The sequence below is a fragment of the Chiloscyllium punctatum genome, chromosome 25 (assembly GCF_047496795.1).
Source record: "Chiloscyllium punctatum isolate Juve2018m chromosome 25, sChiPun1.3, whole genome shotgun sequence".
NCBI lineage: Eukaryota > Metazoa > Chordata > Chondrichthyes > Orectolobiformes > Hemiscylliidae > Chiloscyllium > Chiloscyllium punctatum.
Window position 1 is genome coordinate 49,535,949 of NC_092763.1, and position 12,794 is coordinate 49,548,742.

Here is a 12,794-nt window from a genome sequence, read left to right on the forward strand (position 1 = left end):
CACAGAGTCTACAGAGACTACAGAGATGTACAGCACGGAAACAGACCCTTCGATCCAACTCGTCCATGCCGACCCAGCCCAATCTAGTCCCACCTGCCAGCACCCAGCCCATATCCTTCCAAACCCTTCCTATTCATATACCCAACCAAATGCCTTTTAAGTATTGCAATTGTACCAGCCTCTACCACTTCCTCTGGCAGCTCATTCCATAAAAGTACCACCTTCTGCATGAAAAAGCTGCCCCTTAGGTCTCTTTTATATCTTTCCCCTCTCACCCTAAACCTATGCCCTCTAGTTCTGGACTCCCTGACCCTAGGGAAAAGACTTTGCCTATTTACCCTATCCTTGCCCCTCATGATTTTATAAACCTCTATAAGGTCACCCCTCAGCCTCCAACGCTCCAGGGAAAACAACCCCAGCCTATCTGGCAACATCCTTGGAAATCTTTTCTGAACCCTTTCAAGTTTCACATCTTTCCGATAGGAAGGAGATGAGAATTGCATGCAACATTCCAACAGTGGCCTAACTAATGTCCTGTATAGCCGCAACATGACCTCCCAACTCCTGTACTCAATACTCTGACTTCCTCACTATCCTATCTACCTGTGACTCTACTTTCAAGGAGCTATGAACCTGCACTCCAAGGTCTCTTTGTTCAGCAACACTCCCCAGGACCTTACCATTAAGTGTATAAGTCCTGCTAAGATTTGCTTCCCCAAAATGCAGCACCTCACACTTAGCTAAATTAAACTCCATCTCATTTCATTTCAGAATTACAGCACTTGCCACTTTTCTTTTTATATTTGTCTGCATCTACAAGAGGGGGCCAAGATTAACTCTGGCAAGAGGCAAACGTGGGGGCTACAGAGCAGAGCAGCCTGGAGCATGAAGCTTAGAACAATTTGGGATAGTCAAACAATTTGAAAGAGAAACCTTTCCTCTGACAGAATAGGGGCATAATTTTAAATTGCCAGACCCCAACCATCTCCCTAACATATTCAAGAGTCAAATCCTTCACCACTGATATACTGCATTGATCAGAAACCCAGCTGGACCAGGCAAATAAATAGTGTTGTTAGCATCCACATGCAGACTGGTAATTTTTAAAAGAGAAGAAATCATCACAGAACTGATAGAAAGAAAGTTGCTGGACAAGATTTAATTTTTAAAGCTTTTATTGTAACAAACCAACTAAAATAAACATAATTCAAACATTAATTAACAAACAAGGGATTTTTAAATAATTAAATTTCATTTTCTGTGTCACTTACAACTTTTGTATTTGCAAGCACACACATCGCTTCCCACACAAATCTGGAACCATGTGCCTTCCAACTCTACATTCCCTATGTAGGATCTCTTGCTTTGCACTCAGTTGTTTTGGACTTGAGTCACATTCCTCCGCAATGGTATTCTATCTGAAATCCCCAGACTTCAAGGACATTTAGAGATGAGCAAAGCAATGTCCAATTCCATGAATGAAACAAAAAAAGCAGAGTGTTTTAATGACTCCACTCCCACTAGAATCAGGAAAGCTCAATGATGCCATTGAATCTTAAAAGGTTTGTTCTTCCACCCCTTTAATGGTTCAATTGGCTCTGGCAACACAAACAGCAGCAATGACCTCTGTTCAAACCACAATCTGTTGCTCTTCCTGTTTTCAGAACTGTGCTTTTCCTAACTGTGTAACATACACAGGAATACAGGGCAAAATCTCCCAACTTATAAACAATGTGGACATTGGTGAGTCAGTTTGGAAAACAGGGTGAGATCAGAAGAAATTAGATTCTCGCCAACAAGAAAAAGTTTGATTCTCCAACCAAGTTTTGATGGTGAAATGAGAATTTTGCTTGGGAGTGACAAGAGGTGTATTCGCAGCCATTTGAATGCATTAGCAAGCCTCTATATTCACATCTTCCCTCATTGATATGCAATCTCCCACCTGCTACAAAGAAAGTAGATGGCAATAAATCCCGACATGAAAGTTAGAACAGTAACCTGGCAACACCAACGCACCTCTTGGGCCTCCATCTTGAGCAGCAGTCCCCATCAGCTAAGAGAATACTCCACAAGCAGTGACTGACCACATCCCCCATTCACAAAGGTCACCATTGGAGACTCAGCAACCTCAGTGCACCCTCATGTCTCATCTCCAACCCATTTACCTTTCATTGTAATGCCACTGCCAGGGTGCTTTGCAAGCAGGGATAGACTAATGGATTGATCCAGGTACATTTGAGACCCCTTCGCTTTGTCTCTTAGTGCTCACTCACTTTGTGTCTACTTGAATGCTCACAGCATCTCAGCCATGCCTTGCCTCATCTTTTTGTGTGTTGTCCCCTCAACCAGAGCTTAAAGGTTCACAGTACCTCTGTCTTTCTTTGCTATTTAGTGCTGTCAGCAATCGGTAGTCAGGGTGGTGGACATGTTGCTGTGTGAAAATGTGGTACATCAATTTCACACCTGAACCATGGGCCAGCAGCATACACAGTAAACACACTGCATATGCAGCAAGCGAATGACCATGTCTCAAAGACAGGGTATAGTCCTCAATCAGGCTGAGGGAGAAAGCCTTCAGTTGGGGGTCACACTACAGTAAGTGTAGGGCAGCATTTGATGTCAGTTTAGGAGCTTGAACATGGTTAATCAGCTATGTGGAGTGGTCAGGGTCAGCGGTGATTACTTTCTGGTGAATAGGTGGAATGTGACCAATCCAAGGAGTCACGGCAGGTCAGTTGGGGAGATGCACAAGTATCAGTCAGGGACCTGGTCAGTGATCAGTCAGGGCTTTTAGTCCAGTTCAATCAGGAGAGTGAGCCACAATTAGTCCTGGGGCTCAGCTCAGTGATAGTCAAGGGAGTTGTCAGGAACATTGCTGTGGTGGGAAAGGTAGGGCTGTCAGTTCTGAGAATTGGAGGCAGCATGCTCAGATGCAATCGGGGAGACAACAGTGCCTTGGAGGACATGGCTACTGCAGAGGTTGGGGTAGGATCACCGATGGAGGGTCAGCACCACCCTAACTTTCACCAGGGTGCAGTGCAGCACAGCACAGTGGTTGGCATTACTAAAATATAGGGCTGGAATGAGGGTAATATTAGGAGGTGAAGGCATATTTCAACAAGGTGTGTGGGAATATATGAAAGCCTCATACTGATGAACTCAACACACTGTTCAGGAAGAAAGGAACATGGAGGTTTGGGGGTATCCTTGTTTACCAGGCTAAGACTGCAACTTGCTGTGCCAAGCATGGTCTGCCTTGCTTTCTATTCTAATACAACTCACAAATATTCACTGGATTTAGAGAATGGCTGGGCCATACTCATAGTGGCTGAAATAAGTTTTTCTTTCCCCTGTCATAGCATCTAGACTCTATTTGTGAGCAATGCGAGACCCTTAAAGGGTCTTAGACTGTACAGGTTGGAGTCATCAGTAATCAGATTATGTGGGATACAAATTCTAGTCTCAAGCAATCATTACCATGTCATTGGTTATTGCAGATTAACCATATCCATCTCTGGAAGTTGAAGTAATTTCAGGCAACCAAAAAAGTGGCACTTGTGGACTGCAAAGTATAAAATTAATGCAATATCACATCGGCTCCTCAAAGGCAAAAGACAAATTTTCTTTCATCTTGAACTGTAAGTATTCGCCAACATTCTGTTATTTGCAATAATGCCTTTCTTAGGTGTTGAGGGAGGGTGAGTGGACAGCTATTAGCATTCAGACAGCATTTTCAATCTCTCACTATGATTGCATGACATTACAAGTGCTGCACTCATTGAAATAAGGTCCCTGTGTCAAAGGCTCATCTGAATACATTTTATGATCCTCCTTGTCAGAGTCTTTCCATGTCCATCTACATGCTGAATGTGGTAAACCATCAATAGCTGGAAGCTTTACATGGATGGTTATTGAAAGACAAAGATTACCCTCTGCAATTGTAGCTGCTGACTACATTATGCAACCCCCTGACTGAGGCCAGGCATAGATATGATGCTGCCCATTCTTTGACCAAGGCCAACACAGAACAAATGATAGATCGTCTGACGATGAGGTACTGATGTGTGAATCTATGTCAGTGGAGCCTTGCAGCACAGTTCAGACAGAATATGCCACATAATCTTTGAGTGCAGGTGTTGGAATCCAAAATAGACAGTGAGGATGCTGGAAGAACACAGCAAACCAGGCAGCATTAGGAGATGGAGAAGTGGACGTTTTGGGTGTAACCCTTCTTCATGAAGAAAAGTCCTGAAAAAGGGTTATACCCAAAACGTCGACTTCTCCACCTTTTGAGGCTGCCTGGTTTGCTGTGCCCTTCCACTGTGCACAACTGGAGCAGGTTAAAAGGGGGATGTGATGGGTGCTGAAGAACTGAGACAGCTGGAGAGTCTTCCAAGGAAGAAGATGAAGATATTAAGCAATTGGGATATCACCTTCTAATGACAGCATTACAGCGTCAGGCTCAACAATCCAGATAGGATTTAATTGGCACTGGTTCTAATGGATGTGAGCTACTACAGTAATCATTCATTGACTATATTATTTGTTTACACTCAAAAGACAAGTAGTCCTGTTCCCAATGCAGATTTTGTTTCTCTTTTCTTCGCTTTTTCTGTTGCTGCATAAAAATGAATGGATGCAACCATTTGAATGCTTTCCAGTATGCTATCTCCCACATGGCACAATGAGGCAATGTTAGCCTACATTGGGCACTCCATTGGACAGGGTTCCAAGATGGAACGACACTATGGACAGATAACCTGTGTAGATTTGTTTTAACTAGGAAGACATTTACCAATGTGCACTTATATTTGCAATGGCAGCTGTGTACCCTGAGTATTGTTTCTATTTGATTGTGAAGGGTGACCCCCTGGCTGGCAGTACTTGACTGGGTGCATGGCTGAGCTTTAAACATAGTGCTAAGAAGTCCTGGAGGTTTCAACACCCAGGATCTGTTTAAACTCTTTCACAGAGAAAAATATTGCATTCAAAGAGAACCTTACTTGTTTCATCTTTACACAAATGCTCAGTGTTTTCTTAACAGCCTAACAGAACATACTGATTGACTCAACCCCATTGCAATTAGCTTTCTATTTACCATTTGCTCCTTAATTATACATCCCCATGACAATCTTAGATCAGATGGGCATTCTGGAACATAAGCGTGTCATAATGAGCAACCACCTCATCTCAACTTACAATAATGGGCGATTGCAGGGAATTCTACGAGTAATAGGGGAGGCTTTGGGGAATGAACCAACAGATGTAAAGGGGAAAAATTGCTAAAAAATTAAGTTCATTTGCCAACTTAATGAGGCCTGCACTCGAGTATACAGAAGGAAGTTAGTAGTAAAGCAACAATGATACTTACCATAATATCCAAATTTAAATGGAAATGACAAATATATCAGAGAAGAGGGAAGAAAATGTTACACTTACATTGCAAGAATGGAAATGAATAAGCCATATTACTATGAACTAGTTAACTTCACATCCATAGCAGGAAAATTACTTTAAAAAAAGGAAAATGCTTATTGTTGGTAGAAAATATTGATTTATCAACTAATCATGGGCAATCAATAGCGTGTTGTAATGGTATATTGAATTAAACAAACTCATTGAGCAATTACAGCATATATAAACAAAGCAAACTACACATACATTGTCTATTTGCAATTTCACCAATAATTTGATAAAATGGCATACAAGAGATTTGTTGTAAATATTAAGGTCCATGGGGTCAAAAGAATGTGCTATGTGGTTAGAGGGATAGGTAAAGGATAGAGAACAGAAAACAGAAATGGGAGCTCAACATCCCTGGATATAGAGTTTTCAGAAGGGTGTGAGAGAAGGGGAGATAAAGCAAACAATGGAGGTGTAGCATTATTAATTGAAGCACCTACTGCAGACATGAAAAACAGATTTACAATGAGGTTGTAGATTTGTTCACCAAGCTGGTTGTTTTTTTACAGACATCGTCAGTGCGTCTTCGCTAAAGCATCGGTGGTCTATCCTGCTTGGTATTTATGTGCCTAAGTTTTTTAGTGCTTCTAGTTCTGTCTGGTTGGTTTGTATATGGGTATAGTTCAATGCATTTAATGACTGAGTTTCGCTTCCAATACCAAATTGATAATAGGTGAAAGGCAACTGGTGAAGATGGCACAAACAGGTTGACTGAGAAGGCAAACTCTTGGCAGATGGAATATAATGTGGGAAAATGTGATGCCATGCACCATGACAGGCAGAATAGAGGAGGTAGATATTATTTGAATGGGGAAACAGTACAGAAAGCTGCAGCATGAAGGGCTTTGGGGGTCCTTGTGCGTGAATTGCAAAAAGCTAGCTTTCAAGTTTAGCAGGTAGTTTCAAAAGGAAGGGAATACAAAAATAGGAAGTTTCCCAAAACTGTACAAGGCATATTTAGACCATACATGGAATACTGTAAACATAGTTTACATCCCCTCTGTGAAGGAATATATTCTGGCACTGTACGCTGTCCAGAGAAAGTTTGCTATGGAAATTATAGTACTCTCACAGCAAAAGTGCAATGCAGATTCATTAGAGTAAAATGATGAAATATAGATGTGAAAGATGAAAAAAATTCCCTTATGTTATCCTAATTGGAGCAGAAATAAATACAACTAGGAGAAAGTGAGGACTGATGCTGGAGATCAGAGCTGAAAAATGTGTTGCTAGAAAAGCGCAGCAGGTCAGGCAGCATCCAAGGAGCAGGAGAATCGACATTTCGGGCATAAGCCGCATGCGTCTCCACCCCCAGCCCAACTCCACCCCCACACATAACTCCACCCCTACACCTAACTCCACCCCCACACCTAACTCCACCCCCACGCCTAACTCCACCCCCACACCTAACTCCACCCCCACACCTAACCCCGTGCCTACTCCCAGCTCCAGCCCCACACCAGGTCCCAGGTCCTAGCTCCCAGCCCTGCCGTATTTTCACCATCCCTCCAGATCTCCCCCTCTCTGAGGATGAAAGATCAGTCCTCAGCAGAGGCCTCACCTTCATCCCCCTACGCTCCCGGATTAATGAGTTCAACATGCGGCGTGACATCGAACAATTTTTCCACCGCCTTCGCGCCTACTTCTTCAACCAGGAATCTCGCTCACCCTCTGACGACCCCTTCACCCTCGTCCGACACACCCCATCCACCTGGACACCCCATGCTGGCCTCTTACCTGCCCTCGATCTCTTCATAGCCAACTGCCACCACGACATTAACGGCCTCAACCTGTCCACCCCTCTCACCCACTCCAACCTCTCACCCTTGGAATGTACAGCCCTCCACTCTCTCCGTTCCAACCCCAACCTCACTATCAAACCGGCAGACAAAGGAGGTGCAGTGGTAGTTTGGCGCACTGTTCTTTACATTGCTGAGGCTAAACGCCAGCTCACGGACACCTTGTCCTGCTGCCCCCTTGACCACGACCCCACCTCCCACCACCAAATCATCATCTCCTAGACCATCCATAACCTCATCACCTCAGGAGATCTCCCATCCACCGCCTCCAACCTCATAGTCCCACAACCCCGCACCACCCATTTCTATCTCCTGCCCAAAATCCATAAACCTGACTGCCCTGGCCGACCCATTGTCTCAGCCTGCTCCTGCCCCACTGAACTCATCTCTACCTACCTCGATACGGTCCTGTCCCCCTTAGTCCAAGAACTCCCCAACTATGTTCGGGACACTGCCCACGCCCTCCACCTCCTCCATAATTTTCGCTTCCCCAGCCCCCAGTGCCTTATCTTCACCCTGGACATCCAGTCCCTAGACACCTCCATCCCCCATCATGAAGGCCTCAAAGCCCTCCGCTTCTTCCTCTCCCACCAACCCAACCAGTACCCTTCCACTGACACCCTCCTTCGACTGACTGAACTGGTCCTCACTCTGAACAATTTCTCTTTCCAGTCCTCCCACTTCCTCCAAACCAAAGGAGTAGCCATGGGCACCCGCATGTGCCCCAAGCTCTGCCTGCCTCTTCGTAGGATATGTGGAACAGTCCATCTTCCGTAGCTACACTGGCACCACCCCCCACCTTTTCCTCCGCTACATCGATGACTATATCGGCGCTACCTCATGCTCCCACGAGGAGGTTGAACAGTTCATCCACTTTACTAACACCTTCCAACCTAACCTCAAATTTACCTGCACCATCTCAGACTCCTCCCTCTCCTTCCTAGACCTCTCCATTTCTATCTCGGGCGACCGACTCAACACAGACATTTACCATAAACCGACCGACTCCCACAGCTACCTAGATTACACCTCCTCCCACCCTGCCCCCTGTAAAAATGCCATCCCATATTCGCAATTCCTTCGCCTCTGCCGCATCTGCTCCCAGGAGCAATTCCAATACCGAACAACCCAGATGGCCTCCTTCTTCAAAGACCACAATTTCCCCTCAGACGTGGTTGATGATGCTCTCCACTACATCTCCTCCACTTCCTGCCCCTCAAAACGCCACCAGGACAGAACCCCACTGGTCCTCACCTACCACCCCACCAACTTCCAGATACATCGCATCATCCTTCATCATTTCTGCCACCTCCAAACGGACCCCACCACCAAGGATATATTTCCCTCCCCTCCCCTATCAGCATTCCGGAAAGACCACTCCCTCCGCGACTCCCTCGTCAGGTCCACACCCCCCACCAACCCAACTTCCACTCCCGGCACCTTCCCCTGCAACCGCAAGAAATGCAAAACTTGCACCCACACCTCCCCCCTCACTTCCCTCCAAGGCCCCAAGGAATCCTTCCATACCTGTCACAAATCCACCTGCACCTCCACACACATCATTTACTGCATCCACTGCACCCGATGTGGCCTCCTATACATTTGGGAGACAGGCTGCCTACTTGCGGAATGTTTCAGAGAACACTTCTGGGACACCCGCATCAGCCAACCCAACCGCCCTGTGGCTGAACACTTTAATTCCCCCTCCCAATCCACCAAAGACATGCAGGCCTTGGCCTCCTCCATCGCCAGACCATGGCAACACGATGCCTGGAGGAAGAGCTCCTTATCTTCCGCCTAGGAACTCTCCAACCACAAGGGATGAATGCAGTTTTCACCAGCTTCCTCATTTCCCCTCCCCCCACCTTATCTTGGACTTGGACTTGGACTCAGCACCGTCTTCTTGACCTGCAACCTTCTTTCCAACCTCTCCACCCCCACCCCCTCTCCAGCCTATCACCCTCACCTTAACCTCCTTCCACCTATCGCTTTCCTAATGCCCCTCCCCCAAGTCCGTCCTCCCTACCTTTTATCTTAGCCTGCTTGGCACACCTTCCTCATTCCTGAAGAAGGGCTTATGCCCGAAACATCAATTCTCCTGCTCCTTGGATGCTGCCTGACCTGCTGTGCTTTTTCAGCAACAAAATAAATACAGTCCAGCTTGAGCACAGCTGTACTTCAACAAACACCTCAATATGTCTCTGAACTTTATGACTTGCTAATTCTCTGACTTGTTGTTTGAACTGGGATTGGGGATTCAAAAGATGCAATAAATTTAATAAAGGGAATTTTAAAAAATTGTATTCTTTTATATTGGGTCTTTGAGGATAACTGTCAAGCAAAGTGATTTGACACTGGATCAGAAATTAGTGAGTATCTGAGCTGTTAAGCTTTATGGGTGATGGCTACAGATCACATCTCCTAGTCAATTCTCATTTCTGGGCAGCCGTACAGTGTAATGAATTTCCAGTAGGTGATGCATGTGTTTTGTACAAGATTACATGATTGTATTATTAGAAAATGCAAACTTCTTTTTGAATGATTTGAAAGAGCAAACATTAAAATGCATTTAATTATTTTATACATTTAAACTAAGTTAGTATAATTTTAGAATTAAGGAAAGTTTAAGAGGTAGATTACAAGGAATATTTTCATGCGAAGGACCTTTAGAATTTGGAATTTATTACCACAAGTAGTGAAACTGAGTCAATCACAAATCTAAGAGGCAATTATATAGACAAAAAGAAAAAAAAAATCCAACAGTATATCAGGAAAACAGGTTTAAAATGGATAGTACCGAATTATCACTAGAACCAGAACAAATGCCTCATTTTGTGCTGAAATTTCAATGTCAGATGATTGGGAAGGAGGCTACATGGCTATAATAGGCAGCTGCAAATAGTGCCAGGACAATTTTATTCTGAAGACGAACATAGTACTGTGATTATTTTCTTGTATGTCAGTGATCTGTTTGTTCCCTACTCTGCTTTAATTATTTGCATCTGGAAGATTACAATCACATACTTTGTTATACAAAACTCATGTATCACCTACTGGAAATTCATGACACTACACAGCTGCTCTGAATAGAGATGTGATCTCTGCCATCACCCAGCTCATGTACTCACCAATTTCTGATCCAGTGTCAAATCATTTGCTTGACAGTTATTCTCAAAGCCCCTATATGAAAGTGCACAAATTGTAAAAAAAAAATCCCTTTATTAAATATAACATCCACTGAAAGCCCAAACCCAATTCAAGCAACAAGACAGAGTTCATAGAATTAAAGTTCAGAGATATGCTGGGATAATTGCTGAAGGACAGCAAGGTTCATGCTGGGCTGTGTTTATTACTTTACTAAAATAAAGACCTGCAGATGCTGGAGACCTGAAACAAAGGCAGAAATTGCAAGAGAAAGACAACAGGTCTGGCAGTATCTTAGAGTCATAGAGATGTACAGCATGGAAACAAACCCTTCGGTCCAACCCGTCCATGCTGACCAGATATCCCAACCCAATCTAATCCCACCTGCCAGCACCCGGCCCATATCCCTCTAAACCCTTCCTATTCATATACCCATCCAAATGCCTCTTAAATGTTGCAATTGTACCAGCCTCCACCATTTCCCCTGGCAGCTCATTCCATACACGTACCACCCGCTGTGTGAAAAAGTTGCCCCTTAGGTCTCTTTTATATCTTTCCCCTCTCACCCTAAACCTATGCCCTCTAGTTCTGGACTCCCCCACCCCAGGAAAAGACTTTGCTATTTATCCAATCCATGCCCCTCATAATTTTGTAAACCTCTATAAGGTCACCCCTCAGCCAATCCAAGATGGAGGATGGGAAAAATTTCTGGCTGTAAGAGCTGCTCCTTTTTTGAAGTATTTTAGGTGTTGGAGGTGATTTCCTCAAATTCCAGGAGCAGTAATTACTGTTTTATATGCTGTTGCATTGTTTTGGAACTTTGGAAAAAAACATCAAAACAACAGCAGTTTTATAAGGGAGAAGAACAGACAAAGGAAGCACATGGTGAGGTCAGTGCAGGAGAGAGAGAGAGAGAGAGAGAAAAAGAAACTGACACCACAGTGTACCCGCACAGTTACTGCCTTTGCTGTCTGAATTCATGTATCGCTGGAGATCGGAGTGCATCTAGGAAAATTAACAAACAATGAAATTCACAACTGAGCCTGGAGGAACTATTTGGGTGAAGTTCACAGCACAGAAGCAGATAAGTGAATTGCTTTCAGAAAGTCTGCAGTAATGAGTAGAGTGGGTTGTTTCTTGATTATATGTTTTTTGAGATATGTCTCTTGATTAAACTTAAATTATAAGCCGTAACTATTAATTTAACCTGGGGCAGTGTTTTGTAGAGGAAGGAGATGGTGTTATTTTCTGGGTAAGTAGACTGTGAAGGAACAAAAATGGCCTTTAGTAAAGTGATATGTGCTTCTTACCAGATATGGGAGTTTAAAAGAGAGTTTAAGGGTTACTGTAGATTACATGTGCAATAAATGCTATTGTTTGCGAATCCTATTAGATCAAATGGACCGGTTGGAGAGACAATTAGAGGCAATGAGGAATTTGCAAAAGTAACAGTATGTGATGGATAGCAGTTATAGGAAGGGGGGGAAGTCTCAGATACAGTCACATGGACGGGTTAACACCAGGAAAGGTAAGAAAGGTAGGCAGCTAGTGCAGGAGTTTTCAGTGGCTATCCCCATTTCAAACAAGTATGCTGTTTTGGAAAATGTAGGGGGTGATGGAATCTCAGGGGAACATAGCATGAACAGCCAAGTTTCTGGTCTTAAGACTGGCTTTAATGCAATGAGGGGTACGTCGGGGTACCAAGAGATCAATTGTGTTAGGGGACTCTCTAGTCTGAGGTACAGACAGAAGTTTCTGTGGCCAGCAGTGAAAAATCAGAATGGTGTGTTGCTTCCCTAGTGTCAGGATCAAGGATGTCTCACAGGGGGTGCAGAATGTTCTCAAGGGGGAGAGGAGCAGGAGGTCGTTGTCCACATTGGAACCAACGACATAGGAAGGGAAAAGGTTGAGATTCTGAAGGAAGATTAGAGAATTAGGCAGGAATTTAAAAAGGAGATCCTTGAGAGTAGTAATACTTGGATTACTCCCGGTGCTACGAGCTAGTGAGGGCAGGAATAGGAGGATAGAACAGATGAATGCCTGGCTGAGGAGCTGGTATATGGGAGAAGGTTCACATTTTTGCATCATTGGAATTTCTTTTGGGGTAGAAGTGACCTGTACAAGAAGGACGGATTGCACCTAAATTGGAAGGGGACTAATATACTGGCAGGGGGATTTGCTAGAGCTGCTCGGGAGGATTTAAGCTAGTAAGGTGGGGGGTGGGACCCAGGGAGATAGTGAGGAAAGAGATCAATCTGAGACTAGTACAGGTGAGAACAGAAACGAGTCAAACAATCAGGGCAGGCAGAGACAAGGTAGGACTAATAAATTAAACTCCATTTATTTCAATGCAAGGGGCCTAACAGGGAAGGCAGATGAACTCAGGGC